Genomic DNA, 27592 nt, shown 5'->3' with positions numbered 1-27592 from the left:
ATCTGATGAAAATATTGTTGTCAAGCAGAAGGGCGCTTGTATTTCTTTAACCCTACCGCGTGACAGATAATGCTTTATGTAGCTCACGCTGTCTAAATTAATTAAGGTAATGCTGTAAAAATAAACTCCAAGATGTATGAGCTCTCCAACACAATAGAAGTTTATTTCCCACTTAGCCTAGTCTAAAATAGCATCCCTAACAAGAGGGGTGGTGCTCCGCCAAGCAGTGAGTGGGGGCCCTGCATGGGTCCATCTTGTGGCTTTCGTCTTCAACAGGGGGCTCCCAAGCTCGCTGTGTATTCCGCATCAAGTCTGAAAGGGAAAAAACATGGCGGTGTGTCCATGGGAGGGTCCTAACGGGCCAGGCCTGGAAGCAGCCTGCATCACTTCCAAGGGGTGTGCAATAAACGTCTAGTAGATGGATGCCTGTGTGAGCGAGGAAATGAACGCATTCCCCATCTTCCCAGCAAGAACTAGTAAAAAAAAAGATGAGTTTCAGGCAGAAAGGGGAAAAAGAAAACTAGGTCTCTTCTATTTCTCTGTTGGTATTTGAGCCATGACTTACCGTATTAACATTTTTGTGTTTTCTCTAGCAATTATAATGCACCAGAACCTCAACATTCCACAATCGTTGCATCTTTTCATCCAAAATGCAAAAACTTTGCGACTGGATAGGTCAGTCTACCATCTCTCCCCATCTTTCATGCCATATCTTTTCCATCTTTATGTGTGATGAAACCCACAAGACAATGTTAGAACATACGCTTTAAATGTCATGTGTATTTTAGAGAAATTAAGAAATGAAAAATCACATTTTTTATTTGCTCCAGACATTTACCATTTTTTGATGTTCTTCACTCCTTCATGAAGATCTGCTTTTCCATTTGGTATCATTTCATTGCAATCTAAAGACCTTCTCTAGCATTTGTTGTAGTGCGGACCCACTGGCAATGAACTCACTTGGCTTTTTTTAGAGAAAAATGTCTTTAGTTTGCCTTCGTTCTTACAAGATCTTTTGACTGGGTATAAATTTTGGGTGGACAGAGTTTTTGTTGCTTTCTTTTTTTTTTTTTTATCACTTTAAAGACGGTCTTCCAGTATTTTCTTACCTTCATCAAATCATTGCCTTCCTAGATATAATGTGCCCTTTTGCTCTGACTGCTCTCAAGAGGTTTGCTTTCTCCTCTGGTTTTTCATAATTTGCCTATGATGTGCCAAGGTCTTCTCCACATTTGTCCCATTTGGGGTTTGCTGAGATTTTTGAATGTGTAAATTTGTCTTTCATCATATTTGGGAAATACTTTTTTCATTATTTCTTCACATTATTTCTTTCTATTCTTTTTGTTTGTTGTTGTTTTTTTCCTTTCCATTCTTTCTTAAGAATGGACAATTCATGCGGCACCCAGGTGGTTCAGTTGGTTGAGTCTCCAACTCTTGATTTTGGCTCAGGTCTTGATCCCAGGGTCGTGGGATCAAACCCTGTGTCGGGCTCTGCATTGAGCATGGAGCCTGCTTAAGAGTCTCTCTCTCTGTCCCTCTGCCCCTCTCCCCACCTGCACTCTTTCTCTAGAAAGAGAGAAAGAAAGAAAGAAAGACAGACTTATATTGACCTAACTTCAAGTTCACAGACTCTTTCTCCATCATCTCTGTTCTGCTTTTAAGTCCACCCAGTGAATTTTTACTTCAAATATTTTATTTTCAACTTCTGCTGGGTCCTTTTAACAGTTTCTATTTCTCCACCAAGATTATATATTTTTTCATTTGTTTCAGACATATTTTCTCATGTGTTAATGAGTATAGTAATAATAACTAATTTAAAGTCCTTTTTTCTGCTAATTCCAACATTTGGGTCAAGAAAGGATCAGTCTTAGGATGCCTGGGTGGCTCAGTCAGTTAAGCATCCAACTTCGGCTCAGGTCATGATCTTGCAATTCATGAGTTCGAGCCCCGTGTCAGGCTCTGTGCTGACAGCTCAGAGCCTGGAGCCTCCTTCGGATTCTGTGTCTCCCTCTCTCTCTGCCCCTCCCCTGCTCACAATCTGTCTCTCTCTCTCTCAAAAATAAATAAACCTTAATTCAAAAAAAAAAAAAAAAAAGATGGAATCTGTCTTCACTGATTGTGTTTTCTCTTGAAAACAAGTCACATTTTTCTAGCTCTTTCTGTACTAAGTAGTTTTGGATTATATTCTGGACATTGTGAATGTTGTGTTGTGGGTACTCTGAATTCTGTTACATTCTGCTGAAGAGTGTTAAGTTGTTAGTGTTGCAGTTGTTGTTGTTATAACAATAATCAAGGCAACTAGACTAGTTGGGTTGAAATTGTCAGTTCTATCTTGTGGATGGCAGCTCAAATCTCAGTCCGATTCTTCTATTTTTAGCTGAGCTGCTTGGATTCTACCCCATGTATGCTGGAACCTGAGATTTGGATGCAGTTTATATTTAGCAGCCATAGTTGCCCAAAACTTTGTCATCTGCTCCCTTAGGCCAGGAAAATTGCAGGTTTCCTAGAGGAGTTTTAGCTGCCCCCACGTGGGATAGACTGCAGCTACGGGCCATAATAAATGGAAGGCTTACCACACACTATTCCTTTCTCCCAGGTGTCAATGGTGCCTTCAGGTGGCTGTTTCTTGAGTTTTGTCCAGAGTTTACAGTTACCGTCTGTTTTGGCGGGGATTCGTCCAATCGGCGCTTAACTTGGCCATGCAGGAAGTATAGCCATCCCAATGTATTTGGGGGTGGCAGGAAGCTAGATGTTCTAATAAGACCACCCTTCATAGTTCCTGGTCATACCACATTTCATAAAACTTTAACCTAACTTTCAAAGGTGAAAGAGGTGTTGTGGCAGGAGTGTGGAAGGAACAGAATCCAACTAAAAATTCAGACATGACTGGATCTTTAACGTGCATCATTACACGTGTCTTTAACACATCAACAAGCATTTCCTGGGTGCCTGCTATATGCCAAACAGGGAATTTTCAACCAGAGCTCTTAACGGATAGGGTACATCAAAGCTCTTCCAACCCTGATTAATGTGAATATATAGGTTGTCCTGTACCACGTGAGGCATAATGAACAATGGTCACTATTCTAAGTGTCAAATGTGTGCCATGCACTGGCTCTAACCATCACAAGAACCCTGCAATTTTGTCATCTTTATTTTACATGAGCAGTGCTGTGGGGTGGAAAATGATCAGGTGTCAAAGTTAGATAAGCCGAGGTTTTGATCTTAGCTTTGACACTAACTAAATGACCACAGCCTAAGGCCAATTGCTGGACATCTGCAAGCTTCAGTTAACTTACCTATAAACACTCCAAGTTGTCATAATGATGAGAAATAACGAGAATAGTGCAACTAATACAGAACCTGGCTCATCAAACTACCATTTTTTTTATAGACAAGAATACCTAAGATTAGGTAGTTTACATAACTGGCTCACAAATAGGAAGTTGTCTTGCCATCTAGAAAATGCCATAACTGGGTTTCAACCTCATGTCTGTGTATTTCCTTTATAGCTATAAGCTGCATTATCTCCATAATAATATCGCCATCAATTATGGAGTACCTATTGTGTCCAAGAACTATACTAGGCGCTTACCATACGTAGAGACAGCCCTGAAACTAACCAAAAGATAAGAAAAAATAAGACCCTCGGATCAGGTAATTTTTCCCCTTATGGAATCATGAAAATTATGATGATATTTCTTTATGATATCATGGTCTTTAAGATATTTCTCACTAACCCAGAGTTAAGGTCTTCCCTTGGGGGAAGCACCTTCCCTTGATGGAGTTGCTGTCTACCCCAAATGGTAAGAGAAAGATAAAATGGCTCTTCTCCTGGAGAAGCAGAGGTCCTACAAATGGCCACCCGGGAACCCTTTCATTCGAGAATACATTTAAATGGCTCAGAGGGGTGGGGAAAGAATGAAGTTTGGACAGAGGAATATTTCAGGCCCCCTCAAGCCACTGACACAGTCAACAGCCCTCTGCTCCTTTCTGTGCATCGGAGAGTCAAGCCGGCTATTATTCACTCATTTCATATCTTGCATTTCAATCAAATTCGGAGTTACAAGAAAATTGCCTTTGTCAAGCCGTCATTAGTGGGTTCAAGATTCCTGACGAGTATACACACAGACCTTCCGCACCCACATAGTTCTTTAAAGCGATCACTGAATTCACTTAAAAGCAATTATCTAGTGGGTTGGCCAGATTCCACTTCTCTCCTATATAGCACGACACGTTTTATCATTTCTGTTCAGTATCCCGCATCATTGACTTACAGGTTGGTGTTGAATGTTAGTCACATTGTCAGGCCTACTGGTATATCTATTCATGTACTTATCTGTTCAACAAATAATTCTCCAATGCCTGCCTGTGTTGGACACAGAAACTAGAGATGTGCACTGTTGTGTTTTACGATCTCTATCACAGCCTGATACAGTAGACAGTGTCCTGGCTCTGAAGCCAGAGATCCGGACTCAAGCTCTGTCTCCTTTCTTCACCAAATGAAAGACCTCAGCTAAGTCATTTAACTTCAAGGAATCTCAATTTCCACACACCTGTAAAGAGGGAATAATTTGCTCGACATCTCTGACTAATGAGGTCTTGTGAGGTTCCAACAAAATCATATAAACAAAAGCATCAACGTTGTACAACAGTATATAAGTATAAGCTATCATTCTAATTAAATATCACATGTCATTTATATTTATTGCTATATGTTTTCTTCACTATATGTTCCTAATAATTTTCATGAGCAGAGCTATTGCTATTATTATAATAGGCAAGCACTACACATTATACAAAAGCTTTGCATAGAGCAACCGAGGGTGAGGGGTAAAGGAATTTTTCGAAGATAGTATATCTTAGCCATCGTTTTCTCCATCAAATAAAGAAGACACCCCAGCCTCTTGGAGCTTACAATATACTCACAAGTACAGATACTGACGATTTAATTATTGGTTTGATTAGCGTCGGTAAAGAAGAATTAACAGGGGCCATAGGAGCATAGAACAAGGAGAGGGCTCTAGCAGAAAGGAGGAGCCCCCCCCGAGAAAATAATCCCAAAGTTGAGCTCTGTAGGATATGCAGTAGTTAACCGAGCAGGGAGGGAAGCAGAAGTAGTGCTCCAACAATGAGAGAGGTACGTTTGAAAGACCGGAACCGAGGGATAGCAAAGCCGGATTTAGGTGTCGAAAAAAACCCGCTGTGCCAGGACCGAAGAGAACCAAGCTCAGAGAGGCATGAGATCAGCCTGGTGACTCAGGCAGAGGTCACATCATGCACTGTCTTCTAGGGCGCATTACAAATTTGGGTTCCCGAAAAGCCATGGAAGGATTTTAAGCAGGAGTGATCTTATCATATTTTCCTTTTTATGAAGTAACTTCGACAGTGGAATGGGACATTGATCTGAAGGGGCAGGAGTAAGTGTAGGAAGACCAGGGAAGGACCTATTGCAGTGACCCAAGAAAGAGATCATGGTACCTTGTACTCAGTTGGTGGCCGTGGGATAGAGAAGTGTCTATATCTAAAATATGTAAGAGATATAAATAGCGAGAGTTCAAGAAATACTGATGTGTAGCAGTGAGAGAAAGACAGAACTCGAGAATGATCCCAGGTTTCTGGTTGGAGCGACCGGGTATGACAATGACACTTGCCCAGAAAGTAACTGTAGGAGGAGCAGGATGGAGAGGAAAGATAGTGAGCTGCGTTTTAGGAAATATGAACTGTGAGGGGCCTGTGGCAGCCAATCGTCCTCCCAGACTTCATTCTGGGGAAGCTAGGGGGGGGCGAAAGGAAAGCGCCAAGAACCTCGATCTGACAGTTGGATAAAACTTGTCCTTGTGCCTTAGGTCATTTTAATAAATGTGCTTGATTTCTCATCATTCTATGAGGGGTGATGAAAGTCCAGGATCTTCCATTTTTCACTTTCACAACAGAGGGTCCTGGGTCTCACCTGATGCAAGGCTCAGGTGGTCCCACGCTCCCCAGCTTAGCCTGTGACGAGGTGTGGTCCTGTGGGTTGGGCGTGTAAGTGCCATGTACGACTACGGGCTCACTTTCTGAAAACGGAGCTGGTTGCCCTCAGCTTCCTCTTCCCCCTTTGTGCATGTGCTGGAACATGGTGCTTTGGAGATATCTGTCACCCTGTGGAAGAGGACAGTGCCCCAGACGGTGGAGTAACAAGATAGAAAAAAAAAACTAGATCCCTGGGCAACTTCATGAAACAGACCTATTTGCCCTCCCCGGAATGCCCAGAAACACTGGACTCTGGTGTGAAACACAAATAAACTGCAGTCTTATTTGAGCCACCGTATTTTGTATTCTCTTTGTTACAGCAAAGTAGCCAAGTGGAACTGCCTGGTAAAAAAGGTGGATAGAGGGTCTCAGGAGAGCCAGAAAGTCTTCAGAACATAAGAGGCTATCGAAGCTGTGGCGAAGAGATAAATAGTCTTGGCAAGAAAGGCAATCAGGTGAGAAAGCAGAGACGTGGGCAAAACCCTAAGGACTCCAACGGAAGAGGCAGGTGCTAAAACCCCAGCTGACAAAGCAACCTGAGAAGTGACCAGAAAGGTGAACGGACTCCAGGAGAATGGGGCGCTCCGGAAGAGAGTGGTCAGTGCTGGGAGGGAGCACACAGATTAGCGTCTATTTGAGTTCATGGCTTGGAGCTCACTGGTGACTTGGGGAGAAGCTCTGAGGGCATGGAAGAGAGCAGAAGCCATGCCCAAGTAAACCGAGAGGCAACAGAAGCGATGCGTATAGCATAGCTGTTGAGGAAGTGGGACCGAAAAGGCCAGGGACAAGATAGCTAATCCAGAGATTACGGCGGGGGCAGCATTTTTTAAAGTGGAAGAGATTTGGGGGCGCCTGGGTGGCTCAGTTGGTCAGGCGTCCGACTTCGGCTCAGGTCATGATCTCACAGCTCATGAGTTCGAGCCCCGCGTCGGGCTCTGTACTGACAGCTTGGAGCCTGGAGCCTGCTTCGGATTTGGTGTCTCTGTCTCTCTCTGCCCCTCCCCTGCTCACGCTCTTAGTCTCTCAGGAGTAGAAGTCATAGTACTACGTCACAAGAAGGTGAGAAATAATGGGATGATTTAGGGCAATGGGGTGGAATTGGCCACAGAGAGAAGGAAAAGACACGGGCCCTATTTTACGAGAAGGGAAGCATTTTGCAACCACACATCTGCTCGGCTAAACTGGGTCCAGGTTCACAACCGCCTTTCTGTCATCACATTAGACAACCAATTACCAAATCAGTCAAGTGGGACTAATAAAGAGTTTTGGAGTAAACATTTATAATAATGGTCTAGTTTTTGCAGAGTTTTGAAGCCAACCTAATTAGTGGACACTGGATGCCGAAGCCGTCTACATTTTATTATGTGTGCTAATATGTGCGTACAAAATACAGGCAAATCCCAATTAGAAAGTTAGAATAAGAGCTTCTTGAAGGCAGGAATTTTATACCATTTTTGTTTTGAGTCCCCAGCACTTAATGGATGCTTAGTAAATATTTCAAGGATTCGGTTAAAACGGGGTTTCACAAAACAATTACACTTCTTTACCAAAGAATTTGCCGCTAGGTGCTTTCGAATTAGCCAGTAGCCGTGTTGCATTTAACCTTTGAACGAAAACTCACATTCGAATGTTGGCTATAAATGCCGTTAGCGTTCTGCATTATGACCACAGAATCTGGCCACCCCAGTAGTTCAGGGACATATCTATGAAGTAAAATCGAGAACCCAAACCCTCTGAGGTCGGGGAAAAGAGGGTGTAGAGAGCCACTGGAGAAGACAGCAGCAGCAGAAAAATTTCTGAAATTTCAAAAGTGGAGAGGTCGTGAGTGGGGAGAGGGAAATACAAAGGACCCTCACCTGACTAGCCAGTTGGATACACTTTGTCTTTGCGCCTCGGGTCTTTTTAATTGATTTACTTAATATCTTATCATTCTACCATGGGTTGACAAAGTCCAGGGCCTACCTCTTTATCTTGCCCCTGAGGTGAGTGTCTCCTTGAGGCCGAGAAGTGATTACAGGAAGGAAATACGCAGCTCTCCGGCGCCAGTTTTTACCGGAGCTCTAAAACTCACCCTACCATGTCCTTGGTTTCTGAATTATTAGTCTACTCGCCCTCTTTGCCCCCTGTCAGAAGATGTAACTAAGACACACTGACAGTTCCTGGAGAGCTGTGTTCGTCTCTTCCGGGTCACTGCAGGTCGCCCTCAAGAACACAGCTCAGCTCGGACGATTTGGTTGATGGGAACCCCCCGCCTTCCGTCTTTATCTGCCTTCGGGAACAGAGCAGAGAAGGGACTGGGGGCATTAGAAACGGCACTTCCGGAGAGAGACGAGCCAGGGCCACCCCTCCATTTGTGGGTGAGAAGGATTGCCCGAGACAGGGAAGCAATTGGCCCGAGGTCGTGCAGCCACGGGGAGCGGCAGGCCGGGACTGGGGTTCCGATCTCCTGGCTCCTGGCCCAAGATTTCCCTGAGAGACCCCCAGATTAAGACCTTCTCCCCTTTGCAAACATTGACTCCCAACCATGTCTATCTTTTTTTACACCGGTCAGGAAAGAGAAGGATATAGGCATCTCTGTCCATATGCTCTATTTTTTTCCTAAGAAATCATCTGGGGCAAGATCTGTTCCTGGGTGGCATATGTTTTCCATTTTACAGCCTATTGTTTTATGCAAAAACACCTAAGAGGTCACAGAGACTCAAAAACTCCCCTTGGCGTGTCGCCTTCCTTCTGAGCATCTTCATAGCCCTTGCACCGCGCCCCCTCCTAAAACTATCACTCCCCAGTATCTAATCTACCTGGGCTCCCTATTCCGTTTTGTAAACCCGTCCTCCCAAAGAGAGGCATTCGGCCTCCAAAGGCCACCCAGTCCACAGCCATGCCTTAGAGATGGCCAGGGAGCAAAGACAACCCTCAGCAGGAAGAGCCACACCTCCAGGACCCTTTTATGTCTTCCAGGCATTTGCACACAGATATTTATACATGCATCCACATGCACACACATGCAAACACACACACAGACATGTGGCCACCGCATGAGCCAAAATGGGGAAGAAAAAAAAAGGCCCACGCAGGAAAGGAGAAAATGTCCCCTTTATATCTGCAGGCTGCCTCCAGCAAAAGCATTCCTAAATACGATAGGTTAAATATATTGCTGCCATTACACTCTACAAGAAACACATTCCATAAAAACGAAGGTGCTGTAAATTATACAAATATGATGCTAACAAGCCAGGAAACGCGCCGCTAATGAGGTCAGCTCCAGAACTCCCGCAGCGTTGCAAATCAGGTGCCAATCCTGCATGTGAGGTACAAGAACGGCTTTGGGTCAGCATTTTCCAAGTGCGTTTGTAACCTGCTGTTTGGTGTATGGTTGCACAGGTAGATAAAAAGCCGCCACTTCTCCCCCCCCACGGCAACCCCCCCCCAACTTTGTTTATGTGTCAAATATCCAAGCCAGCCGAAGAGCACGCTCCGCATTAATGTACCTGACGATTATGCCTATTGTTCTCCTGCTCGGAGTGGAGAATTAGTCACTCAGATGTGTAAATATTGGTTACAGTTTTGAAGCATGCAAGCTTTGTGTTTCTATCAGCCCCATTCCTGGAGGAATTATGCATGCTGTTGGCACCGGGTTTTGTACACACTGTATTTGCTAAAGCTCTAAAAATCAAATAAACATGTTCTCGGCTCCTGAATTATTAGTCCATTCACCATCTTTCCCCGTTAGGGGGGGAAACAATAAACACGCCGAAATGTGGCATTTAGGAACTGCAACAAGATTTCTGCTTGGCATTTACAAGTTGGAGAACAATCGAAACACCCTTCCTATGCCTTTGTCACAAGGCCTCCGGCACAGAGAGCCAAGAAGCCTCCGAAATCGCTCCTGACCTGGAGGTGGACGTGACCTTCCCCTAGGGTCCAGGTGCAGCCTCCACTCGCGGATATGTATCAGATGTGGGGACCGGGGTCGTTCCCAGAGACGAGGGCAGAGAGGGAGGTCAAGAATCTGGCTGTCACACCATCCCAGTTGGGAGGCCAGAGCCACACCTGTGAAGAGCAGCCTGGTTTTCCCCTCTGAGAGTTCCAGCCTCTATGTCCTGCCCACGGTTGGGATTCATGGAGCTACAAGACGGGGCTGAAGAGGCTTTGCTCAGAATGGTTACTTAGAGTTACCCAATATGCCGAAGATCCCCTCAAACTGGCAGCCATTTGGAGGCAGAGAGGGCAGTCGATTTGATAGGCCAACCCCATAGTTATTTCTTGGCTTTTTTTTTTTTTTTTTTTTTTTTTTTTGCCATACCAGGATCCAGGGTAATTCAGGTTTAAAGCCACTGAGGGTGAGTGAATAGAAAAGTGAGGGGTTTCATGTGAGATGCACAAAAGAATGTAAGCGAACATTTAGCAGATAAATATGATCACAAAAATATCTCCTACATCCCCCAACGCTAAGCAAGGTATTTATGGTACGGCTTCAATTTAGAGCCCACAGCAGGGGAGGGAGGTAGTTTTGTTCTGAACCGCCTGGCCTAGCCCTAGTCTCAGACACCTGTTTATACTCTATCGCAAAGGCTTTATTGAGTCTGTTCTCCCCAGTCTAGGGGCCCTGCCGTGGATCTATTTGTATACACATATCCTAGGTTTTGGAAATAACTTCAGCACATAAATGCCATTATTTCCAACAGAGTTGGTGTAAACCATATTTACTACTCAAACACTCAGCTGAAAATCGAGCTGCAAGGAAACAGTAGCAGCAGCAGCAGCGACAACAAAGAAATCAGTGACAGCTACAAACCACAGCCACAAATCAAACAAATTCGTAAAGTGGCCTTGAGGTGGGAAGCACAAAGCAAAGGCATAGCAAGATGGCGGGCGGCGGCAGGCGCTCAACATACAGGAAAGAAAATTGAATTAGTAGTTCCCTGCTCTAAATTAAATACGGACTACGTGCGGAGAGCACACAGGGACGTCAAAAGGCACAAGGAAGGTATGGAGGGACAGGGGCCACGGTGCGAGGCTCTCGTTGTTCTCACTACCATAAAAATTCCGACAGTCTATCTGATCATAGACCAGGGGGTCTCAGGGTCTATGCAGAGAACACAGGAGCATCTCCCTGATATCCAGCACCAGCCCAACAAGAGGAAACGTTGAACAGGCAGCATCCACACAAGTCAAGACTCTCTCTCCCTTGGAGGCGTGAACTGTCTTGACTGACTCCTCCAATCAAGAAAGGCAAAACCACAACACCAGAGCCAAATGCACACCCCACGTGGGAATTTCCATTCAGTCATTCACTGTTCAGACAAGCATTTACTAAGCGCCTGTTATATGTTTGGCACTGGAGAGGATAGAAATATATGTAGGGGCGCCTGGGTGGCTCAGTCAGGTAAAGGTCCGACTCTTGGTTGCAGCTCAGGTCATGGTCTCGCAGCTTCATGGGTTCGAGCCCCGCATCCGGCTCTGCGCTGGCAGCATGGAGCTGCTTGGGATTCTCTCTCACTCCTTTGCTCTCTGCCCCTCCCCCACTCGTGCTGTCTCTCTCTCTCTCTCCCTCAAAATAAATAAATAAACTTAAAAAAAAAAAAGAAATAGGGGCACCTGGGTGGCTCAGTTGGTTACACGTCCAACTTTGGCTCAGGTAACGATCTCACATTCCACGGGTTCAAGCCCCATGTCAGGCTCTGCACTGACAGCTCAGAGTCTGGAGCCTATTTCGTATTTTGTGTTTCCCTCTCTCTCTTTCCTCCTCTCCTCGCACTCTGTGTGTGTGTGTCTCTCTCTCAAAAATACATAAACATTAAAAAATCGTTTTAATTTTTAAAAAAAGACACTATTGTCTAGCAGGGGAATAAGAAACGTTAAATGAGAAAACCATGGTTAAATAAGAAAATGACAATGGCTTTTCAGAAAAAGTCTAAACAGCAGTGCGTAATTGATGACCAACGGAGACAGTGATATAGGCTGTAAGTGCTGACCACGTCTCAGGCAAAGAGAGAGCGCTATAGGCTGGATGAGCCAGGAAGGCTTCAAGGAGGAGGTGACCTTTGAAGGTAGATAGGACTCAGCCAGGCAGAATAGAGACAGAAGCAGAATCGATGCAGGGGAATTGGGGTAAAGGCCAGGAGGTGGGAACACACATGGCGTGTTTGGGAAGTCTAAAGTGACCATTTGGATGGATGTGCCAATGGGCCTCTGTAGGACATTTCTCTACAGGAGAACAGAGGCAGGAAAAGTTCGTTTCTACTGAACGCCAAGCAAGCTAACGTTAGAGACCAGGTCATGGTTAAAACTTACCTGTAAGGATCACAGAGCAGCCTTCACTAGAAGGAAAACCTGTATCCATATATTTTACATAATACACATAGGGAAAGTGAGTAAATGTCAGAATCGACACAAGGCGGGGTGTGGAAGAGGGCGGATGCATTTGTCTGCAGTGTGCCTGTGCCTATACATGCATTAACCGCACACTGGGGGCTGTGTCCGCCCCCCTCCCTCCTGGAAAGCACTGAACCAGCACAGTATGCTTGCACACAGCCCTGCTTCCACTCAGGCAAGCTGTGTGTGTTCGAGGCAGGGGGGAGGGACAGCGGCGGAGGGAGACGGGGAGACGGTTCTTCAGGCCAGCAGAAGGTACTTGAACTCTGTGGGAAGGTCGGCTGTTTGTAACAAGGATGAGTTGAGAATCACCATAACCCAGGGCAGACAAAGTGTGAAATATGCATTTTTCTCTTTCATTTCACACTATTTTTATGGGACCTCTGTGTAGATGCAGCAAGCAAAGCCCTTGGCTTGAGCCCTGCGGGTTGGCAGATTTATTACTGAAAAGAAAGAAAGAAAGAAAGAAAGAAAGAAAGAAAGAAAGAAAGAAAGAAAGAAAGAAAGAAAGAGAAAGAGGAAGGAAGGAAGGAAGGAAGGAAGGAAGGAAGGAAGGAAGGAAGGAAGGAAGGAAGGAAGAAAAGGAAAGAAAATGGTTCAGCTGTCTGGCCAGGTAGAAAGGATTATCTCTACTTGAGAGAAACCAGACAAAAATGACTTGCCCGGGCCGAGAGGAGGACCCCTGCTCTGCCCAAAGCTGTGTGCCTTCTGCTGAAGCCAGAATTGCTACTAATTCCTAAAATGGTTCTTAATCCCATCTCCAGCCTGGCTGTGGGAACCAGACCGTCCCTCTCATAGATATTGTCCCCAACCCCTTTTGTGGCAAACTCTCGATGCCTGTCCCACCATGGTGCAGTTGCCAATCTGACGCATACTGACCATGGACCTAGAAGTCAGCCCCCGGCTGGGTCCCACGGGGGGGGGGGGGGGGGCCTGGGTCTGGAAAAACAAATCGCTGCCAGTGGTCCGGGCTCCCACAGAAGCCTCCCTGAGTCACGAACCAGGACCTCTGTCCTGAACCTTCTCCATCCAGGGCTCAGCCCAGAGCCAGCGCAGCCTTGAGTCAAATACCTGATCTCATTTTCACAACTAGTAAGGCCAAACGAGTACCAACAATGGGCTGTTAGAATCTACAAAACGCTCTTCCACTCACATCATCTCATTTGACCAATTTGTCCATTTTGACGGGTTTTACTAAACTCTTGCTATGTGCCAGGCACCGTGCTAGGCTCTGGGCATATGAAGGGTATGAAGATGGAGCCCCTGACCTTGGGACAACGCTCACAGATCAACAGCCTGCTTCTCCCAGCCCCTATTCGAGTAGGTATTACTTTTATACGCAGGAAATAGTTGAGGAAACCAGAACCCCCAGAAAGTAAGTACTGGTCCAAGGCCGCAGACCCAGCAAAGGAAAAATCCGTACCTGGGAGCTGGTTCATCAGAATCCACATCCTGCAGGCTCCTCACTGGCTTAGGGGCTCTCCAAGGCTCTGCTTCTTGTGTTTGTCTCACTTCTCCCGCCACCCTTAGAACACACTACCCTCTCACTTCTCTTCTCCAGTGAGCTGGGTCGCTTCTTGCCTTTATCGAAGGCCATGCTCCTCCCATAGAGAAGATCTTCAGATCGGCCGCCCTCCTGCCTCCCAGTACCTGGGCCTAGTGTCTTCCTCTGGCTTCTTGCTACTTGCTTGCCTCGGCCAGGGAGAACTGGTTGGCTCTTCCCACCTCTCTAAATCTTCTGCTTCCCAAACCCTGCCTGCCCTCCAAAAACTGAGCTTCCAGAAAGTTCTGGCTGGAGCTTCTTTGCCAAACTCAGCAGAAACAAAGGAGCCATGCCCGCACCTTGCCTGTCCTCAGCCCAGCCTCCAGCACCTCTCCTGAGTGGCCCTGCCATCCTGCGGGAGCATGCTTCTTGGCCTCAGCTTACACCTCCTTGTCCCACACCCTTCCCCTCTCTCTAGCCCCCGAGGGAGTGGGAGATTCACGTTTGCAAAGTGCTGTGAAAGAGAAAAGAGCCAAGCACTTCCCATCCACAGGAAGAAAGCAATTTTAATTGAAAAATGAAATCACAGATTACATGCAAATCTTTGTTGGCAAATTTCAATTACCACCAAATTAAATGCATAGCTAAGCTAAGCATCTTTGGGACACTCCGTGTAATGTTTGCCCGGGATACGTCCACATGATCAGAGGAGGGCGTGATAGGTGTCTTCCTGCAGAACGAGTCTCCAGGAAGAATTCAGGGAACTCAGGCTCTAGCCACCTGGGATCCCCACACTGAGACTATCTCAGCCAGAAAGTGGGAAAAGAGGGCGGGAAAAGACAGGAGCTCTCACTACATTTACCCATTCAACCTTCTGTCTTTCAAAAAAAAAAAAAAAAAGCAGGCATCAGCAAAGGCAAAATTAGAAAATCTTCTACCAGCAACAATATTAAAAATTGTGCCCCCAAAATGACCCCGGCTTTTCGTATTACTTTACAAAGGAGAACACCAAAGCCCGGGGAGCCCCTTGATCAAGCCGAGGCGGCCAGCGGCAGAGCTGAGCCATGAACACAGGTTCTATCATGCTTAGGACAGGATTTGGCTCCAAGATGGTCTAGGGAACCCTAAGGAACAGGGTTCACGCTCTGCGGGAAGCCGGGGATGATAAAGCTGTTTCCATTCTCCTATTTATCATCTCATTCTCATATTGTACTTTGTCTTGTTGGCTGTGTCAGGTACGGTGCCCACTGGCACATCCCATTCAGCATGTTGGACACCCAGGGACCACGGGCTTGCGGTGACCCGGGCACCACGCCGGGCACAGGGGCTGCAAAATCGGAGAGCTGGGCGCTGTCTCCTTCCTCACCACCACGATCGCGTCATGCGGGTGCTGCGACTCCCTACGTGGACACTGCCCCAGCTGTGCCTGAGACTGGCTTTAAAACAGTCTCGCCAACGAAACTGTAAGTGCGTTAGTGAAAGGGCCACGGTCATTAATCTGTGCGCTGCTTTCTCTATGTCCAGTGCACTGGAGTACGTCCCCTAATGTATATTAATGGAAAGTAATCCACATTGGAGAGAAAACTCTAAAAGCATGGTAGTTGCTTCTCGGAGAAAGTGGGGATGGCCGTGTGAGGCTTCACCCTGAATTTCAAGGCGGTGCTCCTAGATGTCTTTCATCCAGGCAGGAAGTTTCTTATCACTACGAGATAATTTCCATGTTGGCCAATACCCAAGTGGCTGGAGGACGCCGGGGAGGATTCAATTAAGCAACAGTCATGCCCATCACAGCATCTGTCTTGCCCTGGGACACCCCTGCTCTTGCCCGCTGTCAGACCCCAGGACCTTCCGTACACCTGGTGCGGGGAGAGGTGGGGAGAGAACAGGAAAAGGATATGGTTTTCAGGCCTGTCCCCAGGGTGGGACGAACCCGTTCTGTGAGTCAGGAACAGCAGCCAAAGCCAGGGCCCCAATCCTGAGTCTGATGAGAAAAGCCAGAGGGAGTGTGACAGGCCCGGACTGATGGGGAGAAAGTCCCCCCTCGACAGGGCCCGGGGGCCCCAGCGAGGGCGGCTCTCACTCCGACTCCGCCTCTGCAGAGCATGTGGGTTCTCGCGGCCTTATCTGCCAGATGGCTCCCGGAGGGGATGATTTATTAGGTGCAGAAAGCTCGCTGATAAATTTTACTGCAAGTCCCCGGCAGAAGACTGGGGGTAGCAACGGCCCAGCACAGGCAGCTCTAATGGAAAGTGCCGTCACCAAAGAGCAAAGCATTATTTATGACTGTCTGTAATGCCGTTCGGGGGAAATTCATCATCGCCTCCCTGCTCCGTGCAAGCAGGGGACAGCAGCGCTGCGGGGCGGGGGAGCTCGGGACAGGTGGGGAACAGTTAGAGCTTCTCTGGGAATCTGCCAGGGGAGAGCAAGGCCGTATTTTGCCGGAGTGACCCCGCTCCCCTTGTCAAGCGCTGACCTACAAGTCCCCTCGCCACCACTCCCCGCCCCCACTGTCCCCGCCCAGCCTCTCACCCTCCTCCTCCGGTCTTGGAAACAGGGACAAGAGAGAAAAAGGATGGCGTTTTCTTGGTCTCCGTGTGGGGTGCGGCTTCTGAGCCCTCTGCGGCTTGAAGGCAGTCCTTTCCAAAAACAGGCGTCTAGACCAGTGAACACTCTAGTCCCCACAGGGCTCAGAGCAAGAAAGGGGATGTTCTCCCATTTTGCAAAACTGCAAAAGAAACAGTCTTGGAACCAGACAGTGGCCCAGCGCAGGTCCCTGGGCATCGGGGCCAAAGAGCTCAGAGGCTGGCTTCCCTGGGAGGCCCTAAAGCACTTTTCCTCCGCCCCACCCCCCGCAAGGTGTCTTGTGCTCTCACCTGGATGGAGACATTGGGGGTGGCCCTATCCTAGCCCACCCCCCTCCCACCAGGTCAACAAGTGAGGCCCCAATCCCTATACTTCCTTTCCCTAAGTCTAAAGTAGTCAGTGATGACCATCTGCCTCACATTTGAATTATGTATGTCTCAGTCTGTCTCTCTTATCAAATTAAGTGCTCCTTGAGGGCAGGGTCTGTATCTTCTTCATTTTTATATTCATCTCAGCAGTAAGCAGAGCTCCTGGCACATAGGAGCTCTTGATAAATGCTTGATAATAAAATCACACTGGCAGACTTAAGATATACAGGGATTGTGGCCCCATGTGTTCTTATACATCTGTCACCCTGCTGGTATTCCTAGCATTTCAAAGTAGCTTGTCCCCACCCACGCGTCCATCCACTCGGTATAATGGAAAGAGCACTGGATTAAGAGTCAGGAGGGATGGGTTCCAGTGGGCAGCAACCCCAAACATTCCTTGAGTACAGAACATGACTCAAGTCAGATGGCACCCCTAAGGCAGTAATCAAACGTGGGCCGCTCGGTTTGCTTCTGCATGCCTTGGTGTGCTGGGGAGTAAAGGAATAATAAAATCTGCCCGTCCTAACTTACAGGACTTCTATGAGAACGTGAGTACGGTGAGGAGCAGGGGATTTGAGTTCTAGGAAGGGAGGGAACAGCTGTGTCCAATGGTTCTCCATGCCAAGAACTACACTTGAGCCCTTTGTAGGCATTATCTTGTGCAAATACCTTCACAGCAGTTCCACAGGGTCAGTTTTATTACTATACTCGGGGTCTAAATTTGAAAACATGGCGTCAATTCCTTCACTAACAGGGAGGCTTTGAGTTGTGGAGTCACTTCCCCTCTTGGGGCCTTTTTTTTTTTTTTTTTTTAATTTTTTTTTTTCAACGTTTATTTATTTTTGGGACAGAGAGAGACAGAGCATGAACAGGGGAGGGGCAGAGAGAGAGGGAGACACAGAATCGGAAACAGGCTCCAGGCTCTGAGTCATCAGCCCAGAGCCTGACGCGGGGCTCGAACTCCCGGACCGCGAGATCGTGACCTGGCTGAAGTCGGACGCTTAACCGACTGCGCCACCCAGGCGCCCCAAGGGCCGTTTATTCTCATCTAGGAAATAAAAGAGTTGGAGTCAACGCTCGAGATGGTCCCTTCAGCTTCAAATCCCTGTGACTCGCGTAGACCTGCTGTCACGGAAGTGGCCCAGGCAGCTCTACTCCACTGCAGGGGTGGGGTGTCAATGGAGGATCAGCATTTCCAAGAAAAGAAAAGCTATGCGTGAAGGGGCTACTTGAAGATCTGGGATTTCAAGTCACTCTGACAGGAAACATCAAAGAACATAGAGCTAGAACCCACTATGACTGTCTCCCAAGGAGAGAAGAGTCTGACAACTTTGGGCCGAAGAAGGAGGCAGATCAATGAGGTCAGGGGGACAGGAGAAACCTCAGGACACTGGTCTGCAGGGTCGTCCAGCCTCTGCCCACCCTCAACTAGTGAGGACAGCGACAATGATGCCCCTGACAAGTCCCCATCAATCTCTTTGCCAGCTCCATGGCTGATGTTTTTTACAGAATCCTGACCTTTTAGAACCAGGAGAGACCTTTATGCACAGATTTGCATGGAAACTGAGGACCAGAGGAGTAAAATGACTTGCCCAAGATAAAAGAGCTACCTGGAAACCAAGCCTTGTGACCACTGTTTAGTGCTGGGTGGTCAGTCAGTGCAGTGGGTGCTGGGCCAGTCCTCTCCATGTGCACTTATAGGAGGAACATCCAGGTTGTTCCATGAAACATAGGGGATTTGAGTTCTAGGCTCAGAGGCTGGCTTCCCTGGGGGACCCTAAAGAACTTGCCGCCCCCCCCCGGTGTCTTGTGCTCTCACCTGGATGGAGACATTTGGGGGTGGCCCTATCCTAGCCCACCCCCCTCCCACCAGGTCAACAAGTGAGGCCCCAATCCCTATACTTCCTTTCTGTAAGTCTCAAATGTAGGGGATCTGAGTTACGTATGTTCCACATATGTAAGAATCACATTGCTGTTTTTGTTTTTGGGAACAATAATGGTCTGTAGCCTTGTATCTTTTCAAAAATACAAAGTTTGGGCATAAGAACAATCCTAGTACAGTTTAACAAACTGTATTCATACAAACGTAGACAAATAAAAGAGCCAGTAATAAGCAGTGGGTTTTGATCAAGCCGGTGAGAACAAGCCAGTGAGAGTCTTACAGACCACTACTGGTGTGTGTATCAGGGGCCCTTCTCAGCTCTGACTTCAGGTTTGCATCATTGATGATGGTCTGGGCTCCAGCAATCTCAGAGAACAGAATATTTCTTGGAAACGGCAGGTGGAGTGTTCTAAATAAGAATAAAAGATGTGGAGTTAGACAGCCTTAGGTTCAAGACTCACATCCACATCCTGCATCATCACCCAAGGCAAGTTATTTAACTTTTCTGAGCCTCGGTTTCCTCTTCCGGGGACAATAATAACTCCTTCATAGGATTATTTGAAGGACTGCATCAGACAATGTATGTATGATCCTAGTGAAATGCCCAGTACAAATAGATGCACAATATATAGTATTTGAGTTCAGAAACTCAAGGGGGCTCAACCATTGACCGGAAATTTCAGGACAGTCTCCTCTTGGTCAACATGAACCAATTTCTCTCAACTCTTCTCTCTCAATTCCTCTTAAACCAAATAATGTAGATGCATGACCATTCAGATACACCCTGAAGATGGGTCTCCAAAAAGCATGACCCACATTCATTCAAATGACCAATCCCTTTGGAAATTGAGACTTCATTTCCATTTACCAAGTGACTACAGTCTTTCAGTACCTGGAATAAACATGGAATATAAGGTATCTCCGCCATGGCAAATGAGTATGGTATTTTTTGCCAACTATCCAATGACACAAACAAGGGCGAGAACATTCCTATTGTTGGAATCTTCAACTTCAAAGTGGTCTCTGGTATACTGCAGAAGAATTACTGAGTGTTTTGTAGACATGATCATTTCTAAGCTCCAAGACCAGAAAAGTCTGATTTCGTCTAAAACGAAGCCCAGGAATCTGCATTATCCATAAACCAGAGATTCAGATGTATATCCAGGTTGAGAACCAGTGATCTAAGCCAATGGTTATTTTTTATGTATACCTTATTATACTTTCTCACATTTGTTCTTGTCTCTTTGAACTTCATATTTATACCATTTGGCCACAGGGATGTTGGGAGAAAGGACTGAGAATACTTTTATCCTTGTCTCGTGGTCTCATGAGCCACTCCATTTATATTTTGAGACTCTCACTGCACTAGATGTTATAAAAATTTCTCCCTGCTTTCAGACAGTCTTTGGGTTTCACAAAAATGCACCTAGTATTTAAGATAGCAGTGAGTCATTAATATTTTAAAACAAAAAATGGCAGGGGCACCTGGGTGACTCAGCTGGTTAAGCATCCAACTTTTGCTCAGGTCTGATCTCACCATTCGTGAGTTCAAGCCCCGCATCAGGCTCTGTGCTGACTGCTCAGAGCCCGGAGCCTACTTTGAATTCTGTGTCTCCCTCTCTCTCTCTGCCCCTCCCCTTCTCGCACTCCATGTCTCTCTCACTCAAAAATAAATAAACATTAAAAAAAAATTGAACAAAAAATGGCAAACAGGATTCATCTGGCATAATACAACCAGTCAATTGGCAGGGGCCACCTGGAACACCTGGGCATTCTGAGGACAAGCTCAGCTCAGGAAAAGGGTGTGCTGGTTCGATTAGTGATGCCTGGCATGGGTACAGTCTAGAAAAGAGTCAGAAAGATGACAATTTTTTCCAGCTTCACCTTCACGTATATTACTTCCAAAGGATAAAGAGTCTTCAAAATTGATTGAAAAAGTGATATTTACATGTAAGGGTTTCATTCATACTGCCGTTGACAGCCTGCTCTCCGCCATTGTTATTTCCCTAGCTAAATCGAAGGTGCAGTCAAGAATCTGTGTGTTTCCGGACCCTGTGGAAGAGTACACACCAAGCAGCACTTGCTTTCTCCCCCGCTGGAATGCAAGAAGGTTGTTTTTGTGGTTTCTCCCTGTACGTGCACCATCAGGACAGGCTGCGAGTTGTATAAAGGAATCGCTCTTGGCATTCCCTTTCCCATCCAGTCTGCCTTCCCTGGAAATATTCCCTCTATCCTAGATGCCCTTCCCCACTCTCCACTCTGTTTTTATTGCGACCCCACTGATTATTTAAGGTCCGTATCGAGAACTACTTCCTAACAGAAGACTTGACGAAAGACTTGACATTCCCAGTTGGAACTATTCTCCCACAATATTTAGTGACTTTATAAAAGCACTCCTGACTGTCTGCCTTGTTATCCTAGTTAATTGTGTGTTTGTCTACCTCTCCCCCTAGTTGTCAGCCCTTGGAGAGTAGAGACAGAATCATATTCACCATTAGAGCCTCGCAACACCAAGCATACAGAGCTGCCCTTGTAAGTAATCGAATTAAACTGGAAATGCAGCTGGGCTTTACTCTGTGAAAGAGAGAAAATAACATATGGGGCGAATCCTGCAAAGGGAAGTCTTCTCTGTGTTTTATGCTCTTCCTGGTGCATTTGTGTGCAGGGAAGCCTGTGTGAGAAAATGCCCCAACCACTCATCCTCCAAGACTCTCTCCCTGCTTCTTTGGATGATGCAGAAAGAGCAGCACAAGAGTCCGGGGTTGGGGTGGGGGGGGCCTAACTGAGGCATGCTCAAGGAGGTTTGGCTTCTGAGAAGACTCTTCCCACCCTGCAGAACACGCAGGCTATGCTGAGAAGCATAACCAGCAGGGATTAGCACAGCAACTAACACCAGACCTTCCAAAGACAGCACTTGCCTGGAGATGTGGTCAATGCAGCAGACAGGGGTCCGGCACCCAGCCCCCCAGCAGCCTTCCCCAGCCCCGAGAGATCCAAGCAGCTGGGCTTCTGGACACAGCCACCTGTGCTACCATCAGTCTAGACCCAGGACTCTCGGAGCAGGTGAGGGAGGCAGGCGGGAAGAGGGAAGCTGGGGTTGGCCAATAAATAGAAGCAGAGTCTGAGACATCAGCTGCCACTGTGGAGTCTGGGGTGCTGCCTGGCCTTCCAGAGGTTGTTCATTTCCTCCCGGGCAATGTGCCCACAGCATGGGTACCACCCCCAAATTAGCTGGGCTTCCTTGCTACTGATCCGGAGACCAACAGTGGGGTTTCCTAGGGCACAAGGAACCCAGGAAATGGGAGGAACAAAAGGTCACACGCATCATTTGGCCTCTTCCCTAAAAATCAGTTCTTATAAAATTATAGGACTGCGAAGCTCACGGATAACTATTTCAAGCTCTTCATTTTACAGATCAGGAAACTGAGACCCAGACAGGCCAAGTGATTTCCTCAAGGACCTCCATCTGGCTAGTGGTGGGGAGGGGGATGAAGCCCAGGCTGTCTGCTCTCTAGTCCAGTATTCTTTTTTTTAAGGGGTTGGGAGGGGCAGAGAGAGGGAGAGAATCCCAAGTAATCTCAGCACAGAGCCCAATGCTGGGCTCGATCCCACAACCCTGAGATCAGGACCTGAGCTGAAATCAAGAGTTTGAGGCTTAACCAACTGAGCCACCCAGATGCACCCCCAGCATTGTTTCTAACACAAGCTTTAAAATCCACTGATTACCGATTACTAGCTTTTATTCAACATAGGTAAGAAAATACATGCTTTCTGACAAGGCACTGATTAAAATGACTAATGTATCCAAATGTTGTTTTCTATGTTCACTTTCAGCTCTCAAAATCGTACTGGACAGACAGTTTAGGTTTCGCCAAGAGAGAAGATTAAAGGGAGAATGGAACTAACATTTATTGCACGTTTATGTCCCATCCATCATGCTAGGCATTTCTATATAGGTTACCATATTAAGTCCTCACAAAATCCAGAAGGGAAGTATTAATATCCCTCCTTTTATAAATGAGGAAATGAAGCCTCAAAAACACTAAGGGTTTGGCTCAAGAAACAAAGCTAATCGATGGTTGAATCAAGATTCAAACTCAGATCTCCTGGCTCCTATGCCAGTGTCTTTCCACTGTTCCATGGTGCTGCATTCTTGGGATTGGGGTTTTTGGGGACCCTATGATTGATGTTGCCCCACATACCCAATGAGGGCCAAGGCAAGGCAAGGGGGCAAGTCAGGGCCAGATGGTCATTGTGACTCCCAAGGGGTTTTCCTCCATTGCACAGCCACTCAAGGTAAGCACCCTCTGTTCTACCCTAAGCCAAGTCCTCAAAGGCACCCAGCCTCTGGGTGGCTGTAAATTAGACTACGGCAATCCGCCTCTGCTGGAGGTTGGGGTAAAAGACTCTCCTGGCCAAAGGGGGCTCTCCTGGCCACACCCTAAAGATGGGTTTCCTCACAGAAGCACAGAGAGGAGAAGTCTGTACTCAGTGTTTAGTTCTAATAGGTCCCCTCCCTTCCTTACAAATATGCTATGAGGACAAATGAAGCAATATACCTGAAGTGTCTGAGAGCTTTCTAAGTGCGACATAAATATAGCAATGGAGCTGCTGATGCTGATAACAATAATAACAATGGTGATGACGGGACGATATCCACGGTCATAATTTAAGGAGATATTTAGAATGAGAAAACCCAACCAAAATCAATCCACTGAACTTTATTTAGAAGAGAGGCTGCTAATAAAAATATTATGGGACTGTGAACTCTTGGGAAATAATGATGATTTTCTTCTATTAAAAGGCTCATCAGATCCATTTCCAATGTACAGCTCAGTTATTTGTGGGCTCTTTGCCACTCAGTGCAACAAGTTTTCTATAAAGAGAAGAAAAAGAAGAAGAAGAAGAAGAAGAAGAAGAAGAAGAAGAAGGAGAAGGAGGAGGGTGGAGGGGGGAGGAGGAGGAGGAGGGGAAGGGAGAGGAGGAGAGGGAGGGGGAAGAGAGGAAGGGGGAGGAGAGGAAGGGGGAGGAGAGGAAGGGAGAGGAGAGAAAGGGGAGGAGAAGAAGAGGGAGGAGAATGAGGAGGACGAGAAAGGAGGGGGAGGAGGGGAAGGAAGAGGAGGAGAAGGAAGAAGAAGAGGAGGGGAAGATGCCATCCCTGCTGTGCACAGAAGCCCTGGGTTTTGGAGATACAAATGGCCTGTACAATGCCAGCTACTTCCGTTGACTGAGGGGACTGGCACTGGCGAAGGATCTGTCTGATTTTCTTCCTCCTCTCATCCCCCCACCCCCATCAGCAGCTGCTGTACAGTTTTTATTTAGAGTCAATAATAGTGGAACAATAATGAACGGGTGCTGTCTTCTTGGACTTGGTAAGGTCACATTCCAAAGATAAATCTACCCAAGTGTAAGAACCCAACATGGAACGTACATGGAGTACCCACTGCAGCAGCTAACGGAATGCTCCCATGTCATATGGGGCTGATCCCTATTTGTTCAGATTACTCTGTTTAAGGCAGTCTAGGTGGGGAGATTAAAGCCTCAGACTAGTAGAAACAGCAGGGCTAGGAAGAAACACATGAAGTAGAAGCGAAACCCCAAGGAGAATGGGGCAATGAAGAAGTGGGCAAAATCCTAACTCAGATCCAAGCAGCAAGTGGATCCCCATCATCTCATACTTCAACTGTGTCAAGAAAATGGTAGTGGAGAAGTGGCTACCCCAATGCCATTTTAAAGATGGAATGTTGAAAGCCCGCTGACCAAGTGCATGATCAGGAGATAAAAAGACAATTGCCGACAGCATTTTAGAACTTGCTAAGGCATCTTAATTCTGAGTTCTGGGAAACATCTCCAAACACAGCATGAAGAAGCGGACCACAAGGGCAGTCAAGGACTGAGACTGACTGTGGAATGAACCTCATCTCCATGATTCTCCTTAAGAGATGGTATTTGCCACTGGAAAAGGCTGGACAAGGAGGCCATATGGAGTAATGCCAGGCTTTGTGTATGGAGCACCTTTGCTCTTGGACTTAGGTGGCCATGGGCTAGTCACCCTGCCTGGCCCTGGGTGAACACAACGCAGTTTCCTGTGCACAGAGGAGGCCAAACTGCGACATGCAAACCTGATGATTCCCATCCAGGCACGGGTATACACCCTGAATGTGCCATCTGCAGGCATTCTCAGTGAGGAAGAGGTTTCAGGACATCTCAACTGAGCTAACCACCCTGATCCACCTTGAAAATTAGTGAAAAACTGGACCATTTTTCGCAGCTGTCAGAAAGCAAAAAGGATCTGTCCACTGGCAGTGATAAGCTACCTCCTGCCCTTCTAACCCAGAGTTCCAAACACTGGACTCAAAAGTGCTTCTGCCTCTAATTGAAAGAACTAAGAAACATGCTTGTTCCTTTGTGTTTTTCCTGATGGTAATTTAAAGCATTGTTTTTATATTAAAACACAAGTGTGTTGTGACCGAACATGCAAAACGTGGATGACTTTTTAACATTAAACACTAAAAATCACACATGTAACACTTACTAAGAGAGGTTTTGGGCCATGACATGCTTGGAGGACTTGTCCATCCTCCTCCATCTTTACTTGGGTGAAAAGGTTGAAGGAACTCCGTTCTGAGCTGGGTCTCCTCCTGGTCAGCCCACTCTCTAGCTAAGGAATTCCGTCGGCCACCTGCAAAATGACGAGTCTGGACATAGTCTATAGACATGTGGCTCTGGAACTTTTTTTCCCAGAAGTCTCAGGGACAGAAGAGTCTTGCATCATTTAGGATGATTGGACCAGGATCTCCATGTTGTAGGAGAATAAAATCCATGACTTCCAAAAGGCTGTTGCTAATTTATAATGCCTCCCTGGCCCAATGCCAGACTTTCTCTACCTAACAGTGCACAATGATCAGTAGTTCCTTTCCCTTCCCTCTTTACTGTTCCCTGCACCCAAATAACGCTTCTAACTTCCACTCTTGCCTCATCCCAACAAGATATAAGGAGCTGTGTCCCAAAGAAAATAAGGCCATTGCCTCTCCAGCTTCATCATCACAGAAACAAACTCTTTGCAAAAGCATCCACAATACAGACACTACCACCCCTCTTCCTGCTAATGGGGACGGCTACCACCTTATTTTATACCCTGCTTCCACTTAGTGGTAATTCCAGTGTATCTGGGTCTATCATGGAGCCGGAGAGACAGGGAATCATTGGCCATGCCAGCTTCTAGTTTCAACTAGAAGTATAACTCTTGGACCTAATCATCATAGAGATCGCTTCTACCCACCAACTAGGCAGAGTGAAAGATGCCTGCATTTTGCAAATGCTGCTCACGCTTGTAATAATTCAGCATGATGGCGGGTGATGCCCTGTCCTAGATGCAGTCTCTGGTCTAAAAACATGTCAACAAAATCCAAGGCCACTTCATCGCCATTTATTGAGGCCTATACCAAAGTGGTAATTTGGCCCTTAGCTAAACAACAGACAGTCAGGGTTTGCAGTTAAGAACATGACCTAAGTACATCCTTGGCTGACATTCAGCCCATTCCGGGCTTCGCTGGGATTCTGACCTCATTCTTAGCCGTCCAGCCCATCTTCAAGGTAAGTGGGGACTGTTTGACCCAACAATCCTAGACACAGAAACATTTTTTAATAAGAGAGGGAGGGTTCCGAAAGAATGTTCAATAATGTTTGAATTCACTACAAATTGCTGGGTAGATGGCTTGTGCAAAGGGAATCCAATCTCATTTCCAACACTCTCAGATTCACAGTGCTGTGATTGCTTCTGGACACCTAATATTATATGTGTGAGGTGCTAAAGCATTCCTGTTGGGTGTCACATCTTGTCTCCAGGGAACTTAATTACTTTCACTATAGTTCTTTAACCACACCACCCTATTCAACCACATCCACAAATCATGTATCTATATAATTCCATCACCCATGATATTGGAGTGACAGCATGAGACAAGAATTTTTAAAGACTTTTATTGACTCATTGCTTAAAAAAATTCTCAATGAGCTCATATTATCTGCAGATACTTTGGTCTAAGTCTTTTCTTCCTGGATTTATTGGGACAACAGAGTAAGTGGTGAAACACACAGATTTAATGTGCAAAATGTCAACAGGGTAGACTCTCTTTACTCCATCACAGTCTCCATCTCCCTTCAGACTAGACGCTCTACGTAGGTCCAGGAAAAAGATGACCAGTAGGAATGCCAAAGAAGACGGAAGAGGAGGAAGAGGAGAAAGAGGAAGAGGGGGGAGAAGGAGAAGGAAAGAGGAGGAGAAGGAGAAGAAGAAAGAAGTTTTTCACTTTTGAGTTTCCAGGAGAAATCCCTACGATATAAGGACTTTCAGAAATAATTTTGCCTTTCCTGGACCCACCATCCCCACTGACTTTAGCATGCAACACCCACCTAAGATGGGCGTCCTCTCTCTCTGGAACTCATTACTCTTCGTAAACCACCTCGAACTGAAAACCTAAGCACAGCACCTCCACATCCTCACCTTTGCTCAACGCCCTCCCCGCCCCCCCCCCCAAAATGTGGCTAGGAAGATCAAGTGGGAGCCTCTCGAGTCAGCCCCTTAAACATAAACAGCAGCAAGCATTTTTTTTTTAATATGAAACTTATTGTCAAATTGGTTTCCAGGCAACACCCAGTGCTCATCCCAACAGGTGCCCTCCTCAATGCCCATCCCCCACCCCCCGTCAACCCTCAGATTGTTCTCAGTTTTTCAGAGTCTCTTATAGTTTGGCTCCCTCCCTCTCTAACCTTTTTTTTTTTTTCTCCTTCCCCTCCCCCATGATCTTCTGTTAAGTTTCTCAGGATCCACATAGGAGTGAAAACATAGGGTATCTGTCTTTCTCTCCCTGACTTATTTCACTT

The 27592-nt window shown here is 46.6% G+C and overlaps 1 long non-coding RNA gene across 2 annotated transcripts in view; it reads right to left on the bottom strand.

The window, feature by feature from the left end:
• Positions 1–135: 135 nt before the first annotated feature.
• Positions 136–27592, bottom strand: part of LOC147581618 (uncharacterized) — a 52721-nt gene continuing 25264 nt past the window's right edge. The window contains exon 4 of one of the 2 annotated variants that reach the window (XR_015250090.1): positions 136–312. This is a non-coding gene — a long non-coding RNA (uncharacterized LOC147581618). Of the gene's footprint in view, positions 313–18880; positions 19116–27592 lie in introns of those variants that run through there. The other variant, XR_015250091.1, reaches the window with a different exon arrangement.

The sequence above is a fragment of the Puma concolor genome, chromosome B1, assembly GCF_028749965.1.
Source record: "Puma concolor isolate L17-30 chromosome B1, mPumCon1.1.hap2, whole genome shotgun sequence".
NCBI lineage: Eukaryota > Metazoa > Chordata > Mammalia > Carnivora > Felidae > Puma > Puma concolor.
This window is presented reverse-complemented; position numbering and strand designations above follow the sequence as displayed.